This window comes from Heptranchias perlo, chromosome 39, assembly GCF_035084215.1.
Source record: "Heptranchias perlo isolate sHepPer1 chromosome 39, sHepPer1.hap1, whole genome shotgun sequence".
Lineage (NCBI taxonomy): Eukaryota > Metazoa > Chordata > Chondrichthyes > Hexanchiformes > Hexanchidae > Heptranchias > Heptranchias perlo.
The window spans coordinates 4,605,407-4,626,191 of record NC_090363.1 but is presented as its reverse complement, the minus strand read 5'-3'; the positions used below and the strand labels follow the sequence as shown (position 1 = coordinate 4,626,191).

Sequence of the window (20,785 nt, the reverse complement as noted above, 5' to 3'; positions counted from 1 at the left end):
GGACTGATTAGGAACAGTCAGCATGGTTTTGTGAGAGGAAAATCATGTCTCACGAATTTGATTGAGTTTTTTGAAGGGGTAACCAAGAAGATAGATGAGGGCATGGATTTCCAGCTTCTTTATCAAACAGGAGCTGTGAGTCATAATTCAGGCCATGCATCTGGAGGAAGAAATACGTCACCAGAGCAAACCAAGGTACCGCATGGTAGGTTGTTACATAAGGTTAAATCTCACGGGATCCAAGGTGAGGTAGCCAATTGGATACAAAATTGGATTGACGACAGAAGACAGAGGGTGGTTGTAGAGGGTTGTTTTCAAACTGGAGGCCTGTGACCAGCAGTGTGCCTCAGGGATCGGTGCTGGGTCCGCTGTTATTTGTTATTTATATTAATGATTTGGATGAGAATTTAGGAGGCATGGTTAGTAAGTTTGCAGATGACACCAAGATTGGTGGCATTGTGGACAGTGAAGAAGGTTATCTAGGATTGCAACGGGATCTTGATAAATTGGGCCAGTGGGCCGATGAATGGCAGATGGAGTTTAATTTAGATAAATGTGAGGTGATGCATTTTGGTAGATCGAATCGGGCCAGGACCTACTCCGTTAATAGTAGGGCGTTGGGGAGAGTTGTAGAACAAAGAGATCTAGGAGTACAGGTTCATAGCTCCTTGAAAGTGGAGTCACAGGTGGATAGGGTGGTGAAGAAAGCATTCAGCATGCTTGGTTGCATTGGTCAGAACATTGAATAGAGGAGTTGGGATGTCTTGTTGAAGTTGTACAAGACATTAGTAAGGCCACACTTGGAATACTGTGTACAGTTCTGGTCACCCTATTATAGAAAGGATATTATTAAACTGGAAAGAGTGCAGAAAAGATTGACTCGGATGCTACCGGGACTTGATGGTTTGACTTATAGGGAGAGGTTGGATAGACTGAGACTTTTTTCGCTGGAGAGTAGGAGGTTTAGGGGTGATCTTATAGAAGTCTATAAAATAATGAGGGGCATAGATAAGGTAGATAGTCAAAATCTTTTCCCAAAGGTAGGGGAGTCTATAACAAGGGGGCATAGATTTAAGGTGAGAGGGGAGAGATACAAAAGGGTCCAGAGGGGCAATTTTTTCACTCAAAGGGTGGTGAGTGTCTGGAACGAGCTGCCAGAGGCAGTAGTAGAGGCGGGTACAATTTTGTCTTTTAAAAAGCATTTGGACAGTTACATGGGTAAGATGGGTATAGAGGGATATGGGCCAAGTGCAGGCAATTGGGACTAGCTTAGTGGTATAAACTGGGCGACATGGACATGTTGGGCCGAAGGGCCTGTTTCCATGTTATAACTTCTATGATTCTATGATTCTTTCCAGTTCGCCAGCCAGGCTTCCTCGGCAAGGCTCAGGTAGACTTCCAGGTACAAAAGGTGGGTGTTGCTCCAGGCAAATGGCCGGAGCTCCTCCAGCAGGGAGTCCGCCACCACTGACCCACCAGGAGTTCAGAACATTTATCCCAGTTGATCCTTGCGGAGGACGGGGCAGAGTACACTCGCTGGCACTCGGGCATCCTCCGCAAATCAACAGGATCCGTGACCATGAGAATTGCGTCATCGGCATAAGCCAATAGGACGACCTCCACACTCGTCTCATGTAGAACCAGTCCCGACAACCCCTTCCGCACGAGGCGCAGGAAAGGCTCCGTGCACATGGCGTATAATTGACCGGACGTGGGGCATTCCTGAGGCACTCCTCTCCCAAAATGAGGGGGTGTCAAAGATCCGTTAACCTGAATCAGAAACCCTGCGGCAGCATATGGAAGCCGGATCAGGGTGACCCAATGCGACCTGAATCTGAATGCGTGCAGAGCCCCGACTAAGTATTCGTGATCCACCCTCTCGAACACCTTCTCCTGATCCAGGGAAAGGAAGGTGACCGACAGACCAGTCCTCTGGGAATGGTGGATCAGGTCCCGGACCAGGGGGATGTTATCGTGGATTCTCCGGCCTGAGACGATGTAGGGCTGGTCGGGGTGGATCATGTGGGCTAGCACAGTACCAAAACGAGCAGACAAGGCCCGGGCAAAGATCTTGTAATCTGTGCTGAGGAGGGAGACCGGGCACCAGCTTTTAAGATGGCAGAAATCCCCCTTCTTCGGCAGCAAAGCGACAACTGCCCTGCGCCAAGAAATTAACATCGCCCCAGCCCCCTGATACTCCCCCAGGGCCAGTGTGTAGTCACCCCTCAGGATGTCCCAGAACACCCTGTGGAACTCCACGGTTAGTCCGTCCAGTCCCAGGGTTTTGCCCCAGACAACTGGCGGAGGGCACCGGTCAGTCCGTCCAGTCCCGGGGCTTTGCCCCTAGAGAGCTGGTGGAGGGCATCGGTCAGCTCTGCCTGCCTTAGTGGAGCATTGAGCCATCCGGCGCCCTCTGGGCTGAGCTTTGGCACGTCCTCCAACAAAACTTTGTGATCATTCTCACTGGACAGATGCGGAGAGAACAGAACCCTATAGTAGGCACAGGCCCTGGCACTCACCCAATCCGGATCTGAGACGAGGGATCTATAATTGACCAGCAGCGTAAGGAGCTGCTTAGAGATTCCCCACCTTTTTTCCAGTCTGTAGAAGGGGGAGCCACGGTTCAGGTCCTGAAGGAGCCGGACAGTGACCTCACGAACGCTCCTTAGGACCCGACGGGTTGCAGGTCCTTCAGCGGGCCCTTTGTCTCTCTGTACACCTGCAGCAGAGCCGGGTCCTCGAAGGCTTGACCAAAATGGGACTCCAGTTCAAACACCACCTCCTCCAACCACCTGACCTCAGACTCCCGCTTCTTCGTAGACCCCTTCATGTATTCTTCACAGAAGAGACGGAGGTGAGCTTTGCCCACGTCCCACTATATCATCAAGGAGGAGAAGCCCCCCTTCTTCCTTCTCCAATCAGCCTATAATCAACAGAATGACCCCCAGAACCAGGAGACGGTCCGAGCTCCGTCCACACCGGGCGACGGTCCGAGCTCCGTCCACACCGGGCGACGGTCCGAGCTCCGTCCACACCGGGCGACGGTCCGAGCTCCGTCCACACCAGGCGACGGTCCGAGCTCCATCCACACCGGGCCACGGTCCGAGCTCCGCCCACACCGGGTGGTCTGAGCTCGGCACCGGCCACACAGCGGACGACGGGATGCAGGAGATGTGTACCCGGGAAATGTAAAACCGGTCAATTCTGGACCTCCTCCCTGCCGACCCCACAAAGGTGAAATAACTGGAGTCGGGATGGAGATACCGCCCGACGTCTACCAAGTCGAAGGACCCAACCAGGTCCCTGAACTTCTCCCTCGATGACAGGCACCTCGGGAGGCCGGTGCGGTTCCTCGCCTCGAGGATGCAGTTAAAATCCCCACCGAGGATAATGCAATCACAGCATCAATGGATTCGAGGTAAGTGGACACTTCTTCACAGAAGCTCACTTGGGGGGAGAACACGTTCACCGGGGGAAGCGACTGAGTAGCAGCCTGAGGTGGGGATGAGAATGCCTACGTGGTGCCCCCTCTAATGAAAATACCTATGTGGTAAGCTTTCGGTAGAATAGTGAAGCTTTCACTACGGAATAGTGAAATAATACCATAGCAAAAGTAACAGGGCAGTTAAGTTAAGAAAGGGTTAATTAGAAGCCTGTTTGCTCACACAATTAACAAAAGGCCTTTCTTATATTCATCAAGGAGTAACCTTGATAAGGTATGATAGTCTGGGGTGAGAATCTTTAGATGAATAGTGACTTTATGCTCGACAAAGCTGAGAACCATACCAAGCTAAGATAAAATGCTGTATTGAAACATCGGAATACGCATGTACTTGTATCACCCGTGAGCGGTCGGTCATTCTGTCACTTAGCATGGAATTCCCAGGCTTCGCTTATGATTGGTTTTAACCCTTTGTTAATCATGTCCCTCCCTTCTCTGAAAGGGTATATCTGTCTGAACTCTTGGATGTAATTTGGCTTTGTTCTGGGTATTGATCAAACTCTGTGAGGAGTGGAGATCGAAATTGCAGAATAAGTCCCGCTGCAGCTAAATAAAATTGTGTTGAACTTTAAAGGTGTATTCGACTCAGTGTTTGCTGAACCAGACTGAGGGAAAAGAATCCAGTTCATCAGGGGGACAGGACTTTGTAATGCACCAGACGTTACTTCACTGGTGGTATTCAGGCAGCTTCAATAAGCCAAACTGGTGGCCCTTGTACAGAAATGTAGATGTATTTTTGAATATTTGGGACTTAAAGATTTATTTCCTGGGCTCTAACAAAGGGCAGACTAATGACAACATTTCGTCCTGGTCATTAACTTTATTAATATGACATAATTGGCATAATAAAATGGGAAAATTTACATTTCAGTAAATTATTGAGTTACAGAAAATTTATGCAAAGAGCAAGCATTACCTCCTTTTCTGATAAGCTGCCTTCTAATCTAATAATCACAAACCTTCGTTCACACTGAGAGTGTTCTGTGCTTAACAGATTGTCAGGCTAGTGGTAGCAAGATCAATCATATCAAAGTGATTGCAAAAGTATCAACTCCTCGATATTCTGTCTGGGACACTGACAGAAACAAAATACATCTGGAAAGTTACATTTCTGTGTAATTATGGACATTGACATGAAATGAGTCCCACTGACACATGGAAGCACAGATGGGAACCAAAACAAGATTCCAAGATAATTACAGATACAGAAGGTCATTCTGCCCCTCTTGAACCATCCATCCAGAGAGATCTTAACATCCTCCCATTGTAGCATTGAATTGTTTCTGAAATTATTCCAGGGTTTTTGTCTCCATTACTTTATCTGGAAAGTCACTTCACATGTTGATGACACCTTGGGATGAAATTCCAGGCATCCCACTGGTGGAAACAAGGCATTAGTGTCCCCAAAAATGGTGGGCAGTGATATACCACCTCGTTGCTGTGGTCACAGCAATATTTCACCGGACCGATCACTGGGTGGCCGGTGCAGCCCCGAGTCAGGTGGTAGGCCCATTTAAAATGCAAATCAGGGTCATATAGAATCAGAGAATCATACAGCACAGGAGGCCATTCGGCCCATCGTACCTGTGCCGGCTCTTTGAAAGAGCCATCCAATTAGTCCCACCCCCTGTTCTTTCCCCATAGACCTGAAAAATTTTCCCCTTCAAGTATTTATCCAATTCCCTTTCAGACAGTGCATTCCAGATCATAACAACTCTGCCTAAAAAAAATTCTACTCATCTCGACTCTGGTTCTTTTGCCAATTATCTTAAATCTGTGTCCTCTGGTTACCGACCCTTCTGCCACTGGAAACAGTTTCTCCTCATTTACTCTATCAAAACCCTTCATGATTTTGAACACCTCTATTAAATCTCCCACTATTTTTTGACTGAACTGAGCAGAGCGTGCACTGTGTACACTCCGAGCACTATCAGCTGCCACCCCGGCCAAAGAGGATACCAAAGGAAAGTGTCCCTTCATTACTGTGGGACTGGGAGGAGCAGGAACACTCCTCCAGACTCCACAAAACCAGCCTTTGTTACAGCCGCTCTGGTTGCCCCCTCTTGACATCGGGTAGTTCAACTTCCTATTAGCTTGTTGATTGATGCTCTGCATTGTTTGGCCATAATTACATTGCGTTTACTCTCCTCGGTCTCTTCCAGCTTTCTCCTCAGCTATTTCAGCACCATTCACAGAGTGTGCCTTGACTCACTGACAGCCTTCACTCAGTGGGAACACTCTTGCCTCTCTTCCACTCCAGAGACTTGAGCACATAATCCAGGCTGACACTTCAGGGCAGGACTGAGGGAGCACTGCCCATGTTGAAATTCTCCTCTGTCTCTGCGCCCCGATGATTCTCGATGTTCTTGAGGTTTTTTATTTAATTTTACTGGAATCTCTGGACCAGTTGCCATGAGTTTGTTCCACTGCACCGATTAAACAAACAAATATCACCAACAAGACATTGTCACTCGGTTGTACCCACCCTGACCTCAGGTGACATTTGCACCATCCGCACCACTGGGGCCGACGCCCAGCAGTTTGCAGCTGGCAGGAGGCGGTGTGGAATTATGGGATGGACCGGTCAGTGACCTTTAACACCGCAGATTGTCAGCGGTGCTGAGTTTTTACCGTCATTATTCAGTCCCGGATTGAAGATCGGAAAGAGTCTCTCGGTGAAAGTGTGGGTGAAAGTGTGGAGATGGGACATGTTGTCCGCATTGTAAAATGACACCTGTCCGCCCTCATAGTCCAGGTACACCCCGATCCTCCGGGGCTTCACACTCGGGGTGAGGGGGGTCCGTGAGGGGGAGGTGCCGGCACGATAGCGTCTTCCAGGTAACAGCCACACAGCCCAGTATCCGGTCTCAGGACTCAGGCCGACTCCCCCTTTCCTCTCGGCAGACTCTCGGGCCACTCCCATCTCCCACCAAGTCTTGTCCCCCACCTCCACCTCCCAGTAATGTCTCCCTGATGTGAATCCCTCCGATCCCAGGACACAGGGCCAGAGATCAAACCTCTCCGGAGTGTCAGGGAGCCGCTGCTGTTTGTCTCCGTCTCTCACACTGGTCCGGTCCTCAGACACGATGAGCCCGGGATGGTTTGTCTTCGGATCCAGAGTCAGAGAGGCTGGAGCTGGGGGAGAGTGAAAATAACACAGTCTGTTTGTTGCTGTGATTTATTCAAACACTTTCCTGTTTAAAGTGCCCACTCGGGGGATTCCCGGGACCTCCGGTGTGTTTAAAGGGCTCCAGGTTCTGTTATTGGAATCTGCTCCCACCCGGGGGTTTACGCTCCTGGGACCGCTCTGACCTAAGAACATAAGAACATAAGAAATTGGAGCAGGAGTAGGCCAATCGGCCCCTCGAGCCTGCTCCGCCATTCAATAAGATCATGGCTGATCTGATCCCAACCACAAATCTAAAGAACACAAGAAGTCGGAGCAGGACCCGGCCACATAGCCCCTGGGCCCTCTCCGCCACCCACAGGGCATTGACCGATCCGAACTCAGCTTCATGTCCAATTTCCTGCCCGCTCCCCATAACCCCTAATTCCCTTTACTTCTAGGAAACTGTCTATTTCTGTTTTAAATTTATCTAATGATGTAGCTTCCACAGCTTCCTGGGGCAGCAAATTCCACAGACCTACCACCCTCTGAGTGAAGAAGTTTCTCCTCATCTCAGTTTTGAAAGAGCAGCCCCTTATTCTAAGATTATGCCCCCTAGTTCTAGTTTCACCCATCTTTGGGAACATCCTTACTGCATCCACCCGATCAAGACCCTTCACAATCTTATATGTTTCAATAAGATCGCCTCTCATTCTTCTGAACTCCAATGAGTAGAGTCCCAATCTACTCAACCTCTCCTCATATGTCCGCCCCCTCATCCCCGGGATTAACCGAGTGAACCTTCTTTGTACTGCCTCGAGAGCATGTATGTCTTTTCTTAAGTATGGAGACCAAAACTGTATGCAGTATTCCAGGTGCGGTCTCACCAATACCTTATATAACTGCAGCAATACCTCCTTGTTTTTATATTCTATCCCCCTAGCAATAAAAGCCAACATTCCGTTGGCTTTCTTGATCACCTGCTGCACCTGCATACCAACTTTTTGATTTTCTTGCACTAGGACCCCCAGATCCCTTTGTACTGCAGTACTTTCCAGTCTCTCGCCATTAAGAAAATAACTTGCTCTCTGATTTTTCCTGCCAAAGTGCATAACCTCACATTTTCCAATATTATATTGCATCTGCCAAATCTCCGCCCACTCACCCAGCCTGTCTATATCCCCTTGCAGGTTTTTTATGTCCTCCTCACTCTCTACTTTCCCTCCCATCTTTGTATCATCTGCAAATTTTGATATGTTGCACTCGGTCCCCTCCTCCAAATCGTTAATATAGATTGTAAAGAGTTGGGGACCCAGCACCGACCCCTGTGGAACACCACTGGTTACTGGTTGCCAGTCCGAAAATGAACCATTTATCCCAACTCTCTGCTTCCTGTTCGATAACCAATCCTCCACCCATGCCAGAATATTACCCCCAATCCCGTGATTTTTTATCTTAAGTAATAATCTTTTATGTGGCACCTTGTCGAATGCCTTCTGGAAGTCTAAATACACTACGTCCACTGGTTCCCCTTTATCCACCCTATACGTTATATCCTCGAAGAACTCAAGCAAATTTGTCAGACATGACTTCCTCTTCATAAAGCCATGCTGACTTTGTCCTATTAAATTATGCTTATCTAAATGTTCCGTTACTGTCTCCTTAATGATAGACTCCAAAATTTTACCCACCACAGATGTTAAGCTAACTGGCCTATAATTTCCAGCCTTCTGCCTACTACCCTTTTTAAATAACGGTGTTACATTAGCAGTTTTCCAATCTGCCGGGACCTCTCCTGAGTCCAGGGAATTTTGGAAAACTATCACCAAAGCATCCACAATCCCTACTGCCACTTCCCTCAAGACCCTAGGATGGAAGCCATCAGGTCCAGGGGATTTATCCGCCTTGAGTCCCATTATTTTACTGAGTACCATCTCCTGAGTGATTTTAATCGTATTTAGCTCCTCCCCCCCGAGAGTCCCCTGTTTGTCCAGTGTTGGGATATTCTTAGTGTCCTCTACTGTAAAGACTGAAACAAAATATTTGTTCAGCATTTTTGCCATCTCCATGTTTCCCACCATTAATTTCCCGGTCTCATCCTCTAAGGGACCTATGTTTGCCTTAGCCACCCTTTTTCTTTTTATATAACTATAGAAACTCTTGCTATCTGTTTTTATATTTTTTGCTAATTTCTTTTCATAATCTAACTTCGATCCTGACCCGCTGCAATGAACCCTGCGGCCCCCCAGTCCCCTGCGGCTCTCAGCCCCTGCAGAGTGACCCAGGGGCCTTTAGAGATTCACAAGGAACCGGCGCCAAGAGGCTCCGACGTGGTTTGGAGGCACAATCTCGGCCCGGAGGCGTCACCCCTGATACCCCCACATCACCAATCAACGGGATCGATGAGGGGAGAGGGGGAAGATACAGACACCAAAGGGAAAGAAAGAAGGGAAGGAAAAGAGTAAACGAAGAAAAAAGTAGGGGAACTGCTGCAGAAGGGAATGAGAATCAAGAGAGAACGGAGGGAAACTAAACTCATCAGAGGGAATGGGAAGAAGAACAGATCCCGCAGAGGGATGGAGGGAAAGAGCTAACGCGGGGCAAACAGTAAGGAAGGGAGAGAATAAAGAATTCAAGGGGGGAAAGTAGAGAAGCAAGGGGATAAAGAAGCTGCTGCCCACAACTCGATCTGTCCAACAGTCTGACCAGGAACGCAAGCAAAACTGGAACAACCGGGCAGCGCCCAGATTCAGAGACCCCACTCCCCAACAGAAAAAAACACCCTGGACACAGCAAACCGACATTACCCTGAATACAGCCCATCAACAAAATTATATCCATGAATCTCAACAGACTCCAACACATAATCAAATAAAACAAAACTGATCTACATAAAAGGACAGATGGAAGTGGCATTTCTACAGGAGACCCTCCTCACCGCCCTCAGAACACACCAAGTTTATGAGCGAGTGGGTGGGACAAATGCTGGCCGCCTTCTCCTCAGCCAGGAGCAGGGGGTAGTCACACTAATCAACAGGAACCTCCCCATTACTCTGGAGATACACATTCCTGGAGAAGGAGGCCGCTCCGTCCTAATGAAATTCGAATAACAGGAGAACCCAAAGTGATGCTTCAGTTCTGTGCCCCGAGTGAGGAGACCCCGCGTTCCCCACACTCGCCCCACGTATGGACAACACAGTAACCATGAGTGAAGACCTGAACTGTGATCTTCACTCCTAACGGGTCAAGCTCCCAGCGGACACGGGGCACGAGGACAACCAGCCGGAGTAATTTGGGGGCAAAGTAATGACCCGGTCCCACACCAGCTAATAGCTCCCCTAATGAATTTTACAAGGCCCTAATTGCGGAGTTTACTGTCCTCCCACTGAAACTCCTACACCATGTGGTGGAGACAAAGACACAGACACACTTAACTTAATCACAATCCTGTCAATACATATCAACAGAAAGGTCGCCTCCCAGTGCTCATGGTAGAAAACGAAATCCCTCCTCAATATTGACTAAAAAATATTGGCCAAGATCTGAACCTCCCGACATCTCCGGCCTGGTCCATGGAAACAAGCAGGCTTCATACGGGGCCACATGTGGAGGTATAACACCAGTGGCTACTCAATGTGATGCCCCACTGTCATACCTCTCCCCTGATAACTCTCCCTGGATACATAAAAGACATTTGTCTCGGGTGAGTGGAATGTTTCCTCAAGACGGTTGAGAGAATAAGCCTTGGTGACACTTTCAGGAAGTGGGTTGCAATCTGGTGCTTGCTCCCCACGTCCACAGTGATCACCGGTTAACTTCATACCCCTCGCCACTCCTCCCACAACGGGCAGGCAAAGCCTCGTTCCCAGGCTTCCTGTCCCGAACTTGGTCATGGACCTGTGCCTGGCACACAAGTGGAGATACATCAGGAGGATGTCGAATTGTAGAGGAGGAAAGTTCCGCTGAGAGGGAGGTTGGGAGTTGTTTCTTTATGAAATTTGCAAAGTTTTGCAGCTTTCTGGAGGCAGTGGTTTATCTGAGGGTCCCTGTATTGGTCATATTGGGAGAGCTCAAATTTTCAGCTGACGAGTTGAAGGCGATGTTTTTTAGAAGGTGGATTTGGTGCATGAATAACACTTTAATTCCACTCAGGGCCGGTTTAAACGCGATCATTTGCAACTACTTAGTCCTTAAAGTTACTCTGTTATAATTTGATTCGTTTTACATAAAATAAGTTATGAATCAGGACAAAGGAACCTATATGACTTTTACCGGGGTTAATGGCATCAATCATTTCTCTCCACACCGTGTACTGTAAAGGGCCGTTGAATTTTTCGTTGGACAGGGCGTCATCTGCTAATGACAGTGTATGACCATCCTCGCTAATCCTTAAATAAATACAAATTAAACAGTTGGTTATCAATTGTTTACAAACACTTTTCTGAGTTATTTTACGAAATTGTGCAGAGTTTCAGTAAAGAGCATTTCCTACCTCCTCTTCTGACAAGTTTTCTCCTGAAATAAATGAACACAAATCTGAGTTGACAGAGACTGACCGTTTATATCCGGACAGCAGAAATTGCACCCAAATTGTTAGAAGCTGCTGATAATTCCGAATTCTCACTGCTGCTGGCACACAGATAGAAAGGTGATATTACAAATAGGCACTGGAGAGACTGCATAAAGATTTACAAGCATGATACCAGAACTGGGAGTGGTACCTATCAGGAAGGATTGAACAGACTGGAGCTTTTTTCTCGAGAAAAGAGAAGGCTGGGGGGTGACCTGATAGAGGTCTTTTAAATTATGAAAGGATTCGATAGATGGAGAGAAGATGGGGGGGGGGGGATGCATTGAGGAGTCCAAAGCTCGGCACCATAGATATAATATAGTCACTAATAAATCCATAAGAACATAAGAAATAGGAGCAGGAGTAGGCCAATCGGCCCCTCCAGCCTGCTCCGCCATTCAATAAGATCATAGAGTCATAGAGTCATTGAGTTATACAGCATGGATAGAGGCCCTTCGGCCCATCATGTCCGCGCCGTCCATCAGCCCTGTCTAATCTAATCCCATATTCCAGCATTTGGTCCGTAGCCTTGTATGCTATGGCATTTCAAGTGCTCATCCAAATGCTTCTTGAATGTTGTGAGGGTTCCTGCCTCCACAACCCTTTCAGACAGTGAGTTCCGGACTCCAACCACCCTCTGGGTGAAAAAGTTCTTTCTCAAATCCCCTCTAAACCTCCCGCCTTTTACCTTGAATCTATGTCCCCTTGTTATAGAACCCTCAACGAAGGGAAAAAGCTCCTTAGTATCCATCCTATCTGTGCCCCTCATAATTTTGTACACCTCAATCATGTCCCCCCTCAGCCTCCTCTGCTCCAAGGAAAACAAACCCAATCTTCCCAGTCTCTCTTCATAGCTGAAGCGCTCCAGCCCTGGTAACATCCTGGTGAATCTCCTCTGCACCCTCTCCAAAGCGATCACATCCTTCCTGTAGTGTGGCGACCAGAACTGCACACAGTACTCCAGCTGTGGCCTAACCAGTGTTCTATACAGCTCCATCATAACCTCCTTGCTCTTATAGTCTATGCCTCGGCTAATAAAGGCAAGTATCCCATATGCCTTCTTTACCACCTTATCTACCTGTTCCGCCGCCTTCAGGGATCTGTGAACTTGCACACCAAGATCCCTCTGACCCTCTGTCTTGCCTAGGGTCCTCCCATTCATTGTGTATTCCCTTGCCTTGTTAGTCCCTCCAAAGTGCATCACCTCGCACTTTTCCAGGTTAAATTCCATTTGCCACTGTTCCGCCCATCTGACCAACCCATCTATATCGTCCTGCAGACTGAGGCTATCCTCCTCGCTATTTACCACCCTACCAATTTTTGTATCATCAGCGAACTTACTGATCATACCTTTTACATTCATATCCAAGTCAATAATGTAGACCACAAACAGCAAGGGACCCAGCACCGATCCCTGTGGTACCCCACTGGCCACAGGCTTCCAGTCACAAAAACAACCTTCGACCATCACCCTCTGCCTTCTGCCACTAAGCCAGTTTTGTATCCAAAGTGCCAAGGCACCCTGGATTCCATGGGCTCGTACCTTCTTGACCAGTCTCCTGTGGGGGACTTTATCGAAGGCCTTACTGAAATCCATGTATACCACATCCACTGCGTTACCCTCATCCACACGCCTAGTCACCCCCTCAAAAAATTCAATCAAATTAGTCAGACATGATCTTCCCTTGACAAAGCCATGTTGACTATCCCTGATTAATCCTTGCTTCTCCAAGTGGAGACTAATTTTGTCCTTCAGAATTTTTTCCAATAATTTTCCTACCACTGATGTTAGGCTCACTGACCTGTAGTTCCCCGGTTTTTCCCTACTCCCCTTCTTGAATAATGGTATTACATTAGCGGTTCTCCAGTCCTCTGGCACATCCCCTGTGGCCAGAGAGGTTCTGAATATATGTGTCAGAGCCCCCGCAATCTCCTCCTTTGCCTCACACAGTAGCCTGGGATACATTTCGTCCGGGCCTGGGGATTTATCCATTTTTAGGCCTGCAAAAACCGCCAATACCTCCTCCCGCTCGATGTTAATATGTTCGAGTATATCACAGTCCCCCTGCCGTATTTCTATGTCTACATTGTCCTTCTCCATAGTGAAAACAGATGCAAAAAATTCATTTAGAACCCCTCCTACATCTGCCGGCTCCACACACACATTGCCATTTTTGTCCCTAATGGGCCCTATTTTTTCCCTAGTCATCCTCTTACCCTTAATATACTTATAAAACATCTTAGGATTTTCCTTTATTTTGCTCGCCAGTGTTATTTCATGGCCCCTCCTTGATCTCCTAATTTCTTTTTTAAGTATCCCCCTGCACTTTTTGTACTCCTCTAGGGCTTCCTCCGTCTTTAGCCTTTTGTATCTGCCAAAAGCCCTCCTTTTTTTCCTAATCATGGCTGATCTGATCCTAACCTCAAATCTAAATTCATGTCCAATTTCCTGCCCGCTCCCCGTAACCCCTAATTCTCTTTACTTCTAGGAAACTGTCGATTTCTGTTTTAAATTTATTTAATGATGTAGCTTCCACAGCTTCCTGGGGCAGCAAATTCCACAGACCTACTACCCTCTGAGTGAAGAAGTTTCTCCTCATCTCAGTTTTGAAAGAGCAGCCACTTATTCTAAGATTATGCCCCCGAGTTCTAGTTTCACCCATCCTTGGGAACATCCTTACCGCATCTACCCGATCAAGCCCCTTCACAATCTTATATGTTTCAATAAGATCGCTTCTCATTCTTCTGAACTCCAATGAGTAGAGTCCCAATCTACTCAACCTCTCCTCATATGTCCGCCCCCTCATCCCCAGGATTAACCGAGTGAACCTTCTTTGTACTGCCTCGAGAGCAAGTATGTCTTTTCTTAAGTATGGACACCAAAACTGTATGCAGTATTCCAGGTGCGGTCTCACCAATACCTTATATAACTGCAGCAATACCTCCCTCTTTTTATATTCGATCCCCCTAGCAATAAAAGCCAACATTCTGTTGGCCTTCTTGATCACCTGCTGCACCTGCATACTAACTTTTTGATTTTCTTGCACTGGGACCCCCAGATCCCGTTGTACTGCAGTACTTTCCAGTTTCTCTCCATTAAGATAATAACTTGCTCTCTGATTTTTCCTGCCAAAGTGCATAACCTCACATTTTCCAATATTGTATTGCATCTGCCAAATCTCCGCCCACTCACCCAGCCTGTCTATATCCCCCTGTAGGTTTTTTATGTCCTCCTCACTCTCCACTTTCCCTCCCATCTTTGTATCATCTGCAAACTTTGATATGTTACACTCGGTCCCCTCCTCCAAATCGTTAATATAGATTGTAAAGAGTTGGGGACCCAGCACCGACCCCTGCGGAACACCACTGGCTACTGGTTGCCAGTCCGAGACTGAACCATTTATCCCAGCTCTCTGCTTCCTGTTAGATAACCAATCCTCCACCCATGCCAGAATATTACCCCCAATCCAGTGATTCTTTATCTTGAGCAATAATCTTTTATGTGGCACCTTGTCGAATGCCTTCTGGAAGTCTAAATACACTACGTCCACTGGTTCCCCTTTATCCACCCTGTACATTATGTCCTCAAAGAACTCAAGCAAATTTGTCAGACATGACTTCCCCTTCATAAAGCCATGCTGACTTTGTCCTATTAAATTATGTTTATCCAAATGTTCTGCTACTGTCTCCTTAATAATAGACTCCAAAATTTTACCCACCACAGATGTTAGGCTAACTGGTCTATAATTTCCAGCCTTCTGCCTACTACCCTTTTTAAATATGGTGTTACATTAGCAGTTTTCCAATCTGCCAGGACCTTTGTCGAGTCCAGAGAATTTTGGAAAATTATTACCAAAGCATCCACAATCCCTACTGCCATTTCCCTCAAGACCCTAGGATGTACGCCATCAGGTCCAGGGGATTTATCCGCCTTGAGTCCTATTAATTTACTGAGTACCAATTCCTTAGTGATTTTAATCGTATTTAGCTCCTCCCCCCCAGAACCCCCTGTTTGTCCAGCGTTGGGATATTCTTAGTGTCCTCTACCGTAAAGACTGAAACAAAATATTTGTTCAGCATTTTTGCCATCTCCATGTTTCCCACCATTAATTTCCCGGTCTCATCCTCTAAGGGACCTACGTTTGCCTTAGCCACCCTTTTTCTTTTTATATAACTATAGAAACTCTTGCTATCTGTTTTTATATTTTTTGCTAATTTATTTTCATAATCTATCTTCCCTTTCTTAATCAATCCTTTAGTTTCTTTTTGCTGTCTTTTGAAGACTTCCCAATCTTCTATCCTGCCACTAAGTTTGGCCACCCTATATGTCCTTGTTTTTAGTCGGATACTATACTTAATTTCTTTACTTAGCCACGGATGGCTGTCATTTCTTTTACACCCTTTTTTCCTCAGTGGAATATATATTTTTTGAAAGTTGTAAAATAACTCGTTGAATGAACACCACTGCTCATGTACCGTCTTACCCTTTAATCTATTTTCCCAGTCCACTTTAATCAATTCCGCTCTCATACCATCATAGTCTCCTTTATTCAAGCTCAGTACGCTTGTTTGAGAACCAACCTTCTCACCCTCTAATTGGATATGGAATGTAACCATGTTATGGTCACTCATTCCAAGGGGATCCTTAACTAAGACATTATTAATTAATCCTGGCTCATTACACAGGACCAGGTCCAAGGTTGCTTGCCCACTTGTACGATCAGTTACATACTGCTCAAGAAATCCATCCCTAATCCACTCAATAAACTCTTCCTCAAGGCTGCCCTGCCCAATTTGATTTGTCCAGTTAATATGATAGTTAAAATCCCCTATAATTATAGCTGTTCCCTTATTACATGCCCCGACTATTTCCTGATTAATACTTCTTCCAGCAGAGTTGCAACTATTAGCAGGCCTATATACTACGCCCACGAGTGTTTTCTTCCCCTTATTATTCCTTATCGCTACCCAAACTGTTTCATTATCCTGATCCTTTGTCCCAATATCATTTCTCTGTATTACAGTGATTCCTTCCTTTATTAACATAGCCACCCCACCTCCCCTTCCTTCCTGCCTGTCCTTCCTGATTGTTAAATTGCCTGGTATATTTAATTCCCAGTCGTTGTCACTCTGCAGCCATGTTTCCGTAATGGCCACAAGATCATACCCATACGTAGTTATTTGTGCCGTTAACTCATCCATTTTGTTACGAACGCTACGTGCAATTAGGAATTCAGGAGCAACTTCTTTACTCAGAGAGTGGTTGGAATGTGGAACTTGCTACCACATCGTGTGGTTTAGGCGAATAGCACATATGCATTTAAGGGGAAGCTTAATAAGTACATGAGAGAGAAAGGAATAGAAGGATATGCTGATAGGGTGAGATGAAGTAGGGAGGGAGGAGGCTTGTGTGGAGCATAAACACCGGCATAGACTTGTTGGGCCGTATGGCCTATTTCTGTGCTGTAAATATCTATGTAATTCTATGTGGGATATATTTGAAAACCAAACAGCAGAAATTACACCAAAAAATATTAATTGCATCTGATAGAAACAGAATATAGTTGAATAATCTGATTTGTGTGTCAGGTTCTGGAAATCAACATCAGTCTCACTCAGAGAGACAGTGACTCACACCCACCGTACCAGACCACCCTCACACTCACAACATGTTACTGTAACTGGATTACAATGTGAGTTTCAGGACAATATTAAACTTGGGCAACACAGAAACAATTACAAGCTAAGTGTCAAGATCAGGGCAACACATTCCGGGGGGGGGGGGGGGTGTAGGTATTCCCGGGATTCTGTAGATATCGTGGGAGGCCGATTAGTTCGCTGACAAGAGCAGATCCGCCCCGGGATAGACAAAACAATCGATCGGTTTCAATTAATTTTGAAAGATTGGAGAAATGCTGCATTTATTTCAAAATTCTCGCCCATCATTTTGTGACTGTGTGGACTTTCACTGAACTAAAACTGAAATATAATCCTCACCTTCAGAAATATCAGTCCGTCTTTTTGGTCCATCTGTTTTTGCAACTTTGAGAGCTTCTCCTGAATTGAATTTAAATTCTCTTGAATTTCTCGCAGATTTTTCTTCATTGTTTCTAGAATCTTCCCCTCTTGTTTCCTGAGATCTCTGATTAAACGCTGCTCTTTCTCAGTGAGAATCTGGTGCATTTTAGCGAACTCGGATGTGATGCGGGTCTGCAGACAGTTCGACTGTTCCTACAAAATGAAATGTGAAAAATAATAATGTATAAAGGGACAAAACTAACCGAAATCCAAGAAAATCAGCACTGGGAGACCTTACCCTAACTTCGGAAATCTTCTGTTTTTGCTTCTGTTCTATTTTTAGAATCGCTGTTTTCTTCCCTGTGAGAGAATCGAAGGAAGATTTCAGCTGATCCTGGGATTGGGATAGAAAATCACAGAATAAAGTGTTAGACCATGAAAATGTGATAAAATAATCAGGTGATCAAATCTGTTCCATTTTACCTTGTACATTTCAACAGCTTCTTTAATCGGCATGAAGCGGTGATCTCTGTGATCTCGGGCATCTCGACAAATAAGACAGATCAATTTCTGGTCAGTTTCACAAAACAGCTTCACTTCTTCCTGATGTTCCTCACAGTGAAGTTTATTTTCCTTCTCTTTCGGATCCAGGTCTAATTTTCGAGCTTTCTCAGCCAGACTCGCTAAGACCCGATTAACCCTGAGGTTTCTTTCCGGAAACTCCTCTCTACATTCCGGGCAGGAGTTTATCTCCTTCTTTCCCCAACACTGTGTGATACAGGAGCGGCAGAAGTTGTGCCCACACTCCAGTATAACTGGATCGGTGAAGAAATCAAGACAAATGGGACAATTTAAATCCTCTGCAAAACTGCCTGTCTGCTGCCTGGAAGCCATGTTCACACTCAGCACTTCCTGATTCAATGTCAATTTTCAGTTTCGATGTCACTGAGCTACCGAACACCTTCAGATCAGCGATTTCCTGATGAAGTTCATTGCAATACTCGGGAACTTATTATTATAAACTTGTCTATGTCCCGTCGACTTTTACACGGGGAGACGAAATCTTGAACAGTATAAAGGACAAACAGTGTTAGAGGACAGAGGGGGAAATAACTGAACCCAGGCGGGGAGGGTCAAGGTCCATCGAGGGTTGTGGCGGAGCAGGTGGGGGAGGGGGGGCAGGGAGGGGGTGAGAGAGACCGATTGGAGAGAGGAAGAGAGGAGGCGGAGATGGGCGGGGATCGAGATTCCACTGCACTTTGCTCCAGACCAAAATCGCTGACGACTAGAAACCCTCTGGTGAAGATGTAGATCAATAAACTGAATTGAGTTAATGATTGTAGCCGCTCACCCTAAAACACAAAGTGCCATAAATGGTTAGGAGCTGTCTGGAAGCCAAGATCAGTTTCTGTACTTCCTGATTCAAACTGCTGGTGTCATGTTTCTGTGGATAGATCCAGACCCGGTTCCCAGTCACTGAGTTACATCGAATCTACAGCACGGTCCATGCCAGCGTTCATGCTCCACATATGCCTCGTCCCTCCTCACTTTATCTCAGCCTATCAGCATATCCTTCTATTCCTTTCTCCCTCATGAGCTTATCTAGCTCCCCCTTAAATTTGCCTCAACTACACCTTGTGACAGCGAGTTCCACATTCTTATCACTCTTTGGGTAAAGAAGTTTCTCCTGAGTTCCCTATTGGATTTATTAGTGACTATCTTATATGTATGACCTCAAGTTTTGGACTCCCCCATAAGTGGTTACATTTTCTCTATATTTCCACTATCAAACTCTTTCATTATCTTAATGACCTCTATCAGGTCACCCCTCAGCCTTCTCTTTTCCAGGGAAAAGAGCCCCAACCTGTTTAATCTTTCCTGATAAGTATATCCTTTCAGTTCTGGTACTATCTTTGTGAATCTTTTTCCACCTTTTCCAGTATTCCTATATCCTTTTTATAATAGGGAGATCAGAACTGTTGACAGTACTCCAAGTATTGTCTAACCAAGGTTCTCTACAAATTTAACATAAGTTCTCTGCTCTTCAACTCTATCCCACCAGAAATGAACCCCAGTGCTTGGTTTGCCTTTTTTCTGGCCTTATTAACCTGTGTCACTACTTTTAGTGATTTGTGTATCTGTACCCCCAGATCCCTTTACTCCTCTATCCCATTTAGACTCTTATTGTCCGAGCAATATGTGGCCTCCTTATTCTTCCTATCAAAATGTACAACCTCACACTTATCTACATTGAAATTAATTTGCCAATTACACGCCTATTCTGCATAATGCATGTTGGTGATTTCTTATGGGGAGGTACTGCGGAGTTTGAGAGATTCGGTATTAATAAGATTAGAGTAGAATTTAAAATTGGGAGTCAAGCCTGTGGGGCTTTTAAATATATTGGTTTAGATATTAAGCAGAATGGGTCTGATATAACTTTAAATCAACAGTCCTATTTAGAGAATGTCACTCCCATCCCGGTGAATCGTACGAGGTCATCACAGAAAGGTGATGTTATATCTGAAGAAGAGACAAAGCAATTACGAGGCTTCATTGGTCAGTTGAACTGGTTGTGCACTCAGACTAGACCAGATGCTAGTTTTGATGTGTTGGAGTTAAGTTCTTGAAACACCCCATAGTAGAGAATGTTTTAAGGGCAAATAAAACATTATGAAAATTAAATATAGATAAATGTGTACTTAACTTTTCATCCTTAGGTGACCTAAAGAAAATGAAGCTAGTTATCTTTAGCAATGCTTCACATGCTAATCTTCCTGATGGGTATTCTAGTGCAGCTGGTTTCAAAGTGTTTCTTATGGGTGAGAATGGGAAATGTTGTCCTTTTGCTTGGGAAGCTAAGAAAATAAAAAGGGCTGTTAAAAGTACTCTGGCTGCTGAAACACTGGCTCGTGTCAACGCAGTGAATAGGTTGGGTGCTAAATTGGGCTGTGTAGCACTCGTTGTTTCGGCGTTACATGGCCTCTCGAACATCCAAGATGGCGTCTTTGCTGCGCAAGCACTTTTCCAGCATGACGTGCGCCGGACGCCATCTTGGTATAAGTAGTAGCGCACGTGCAAATATCGAGCGCCAGCTGCATGTAAAGTAAGGTGAAAATGGATACAATTAGTGTGCAATGCTGATTTAAAGTGATAGATGCCATTTTGGCACTTAGCGCTCAACTCAACGCACAGTCTTAACCACGACCATCTGAATGTGTCTTAGAGTGCCTGAAGGACCCCCCACCAGTGCTATTTAAAGGGACCTTGCAAGATTTACAGTGGCTGGATTATTGCTTCTGGCTGCTGAGACATTTGTAATTGTTTTTGGTGCTCTAGTATCCTTGAATACTAGGACGCGGGGACATAGCCCAACATTTAGAGCCAGGACATGCAGGCGTGAAGTTAGAAAATGCTTCTATACGCAAAGGGTGGGAAAAGTTTAGAATGCTCTTCTGCAAACAGCAGTTGATGCTAGCTCAATTGTGAATTCTAAATCTGAGATTGATAGATTTCTGTGAACCAAGGGTATTAAGGGATATGGGGTCAAGGCAGGTATATGGAGTTAGGCCACAGGTCCACCATAGTC

General features: G+C 45.8%; 1 pseudogene; it reads right to left on the bottom strand.

Moving 5' to 3' along the window:
• Window positions 1-4,302: 4,302 nt before the first annotated feature.
• Window positions 4,303-18,356, bottom strand: LOC137305122 (zinc-binding protein A33-like; annotated as a pseudogene).
• Between the last annotated feature and the right edge of the window lie 2,429 nt (window positions 18,357-20,785).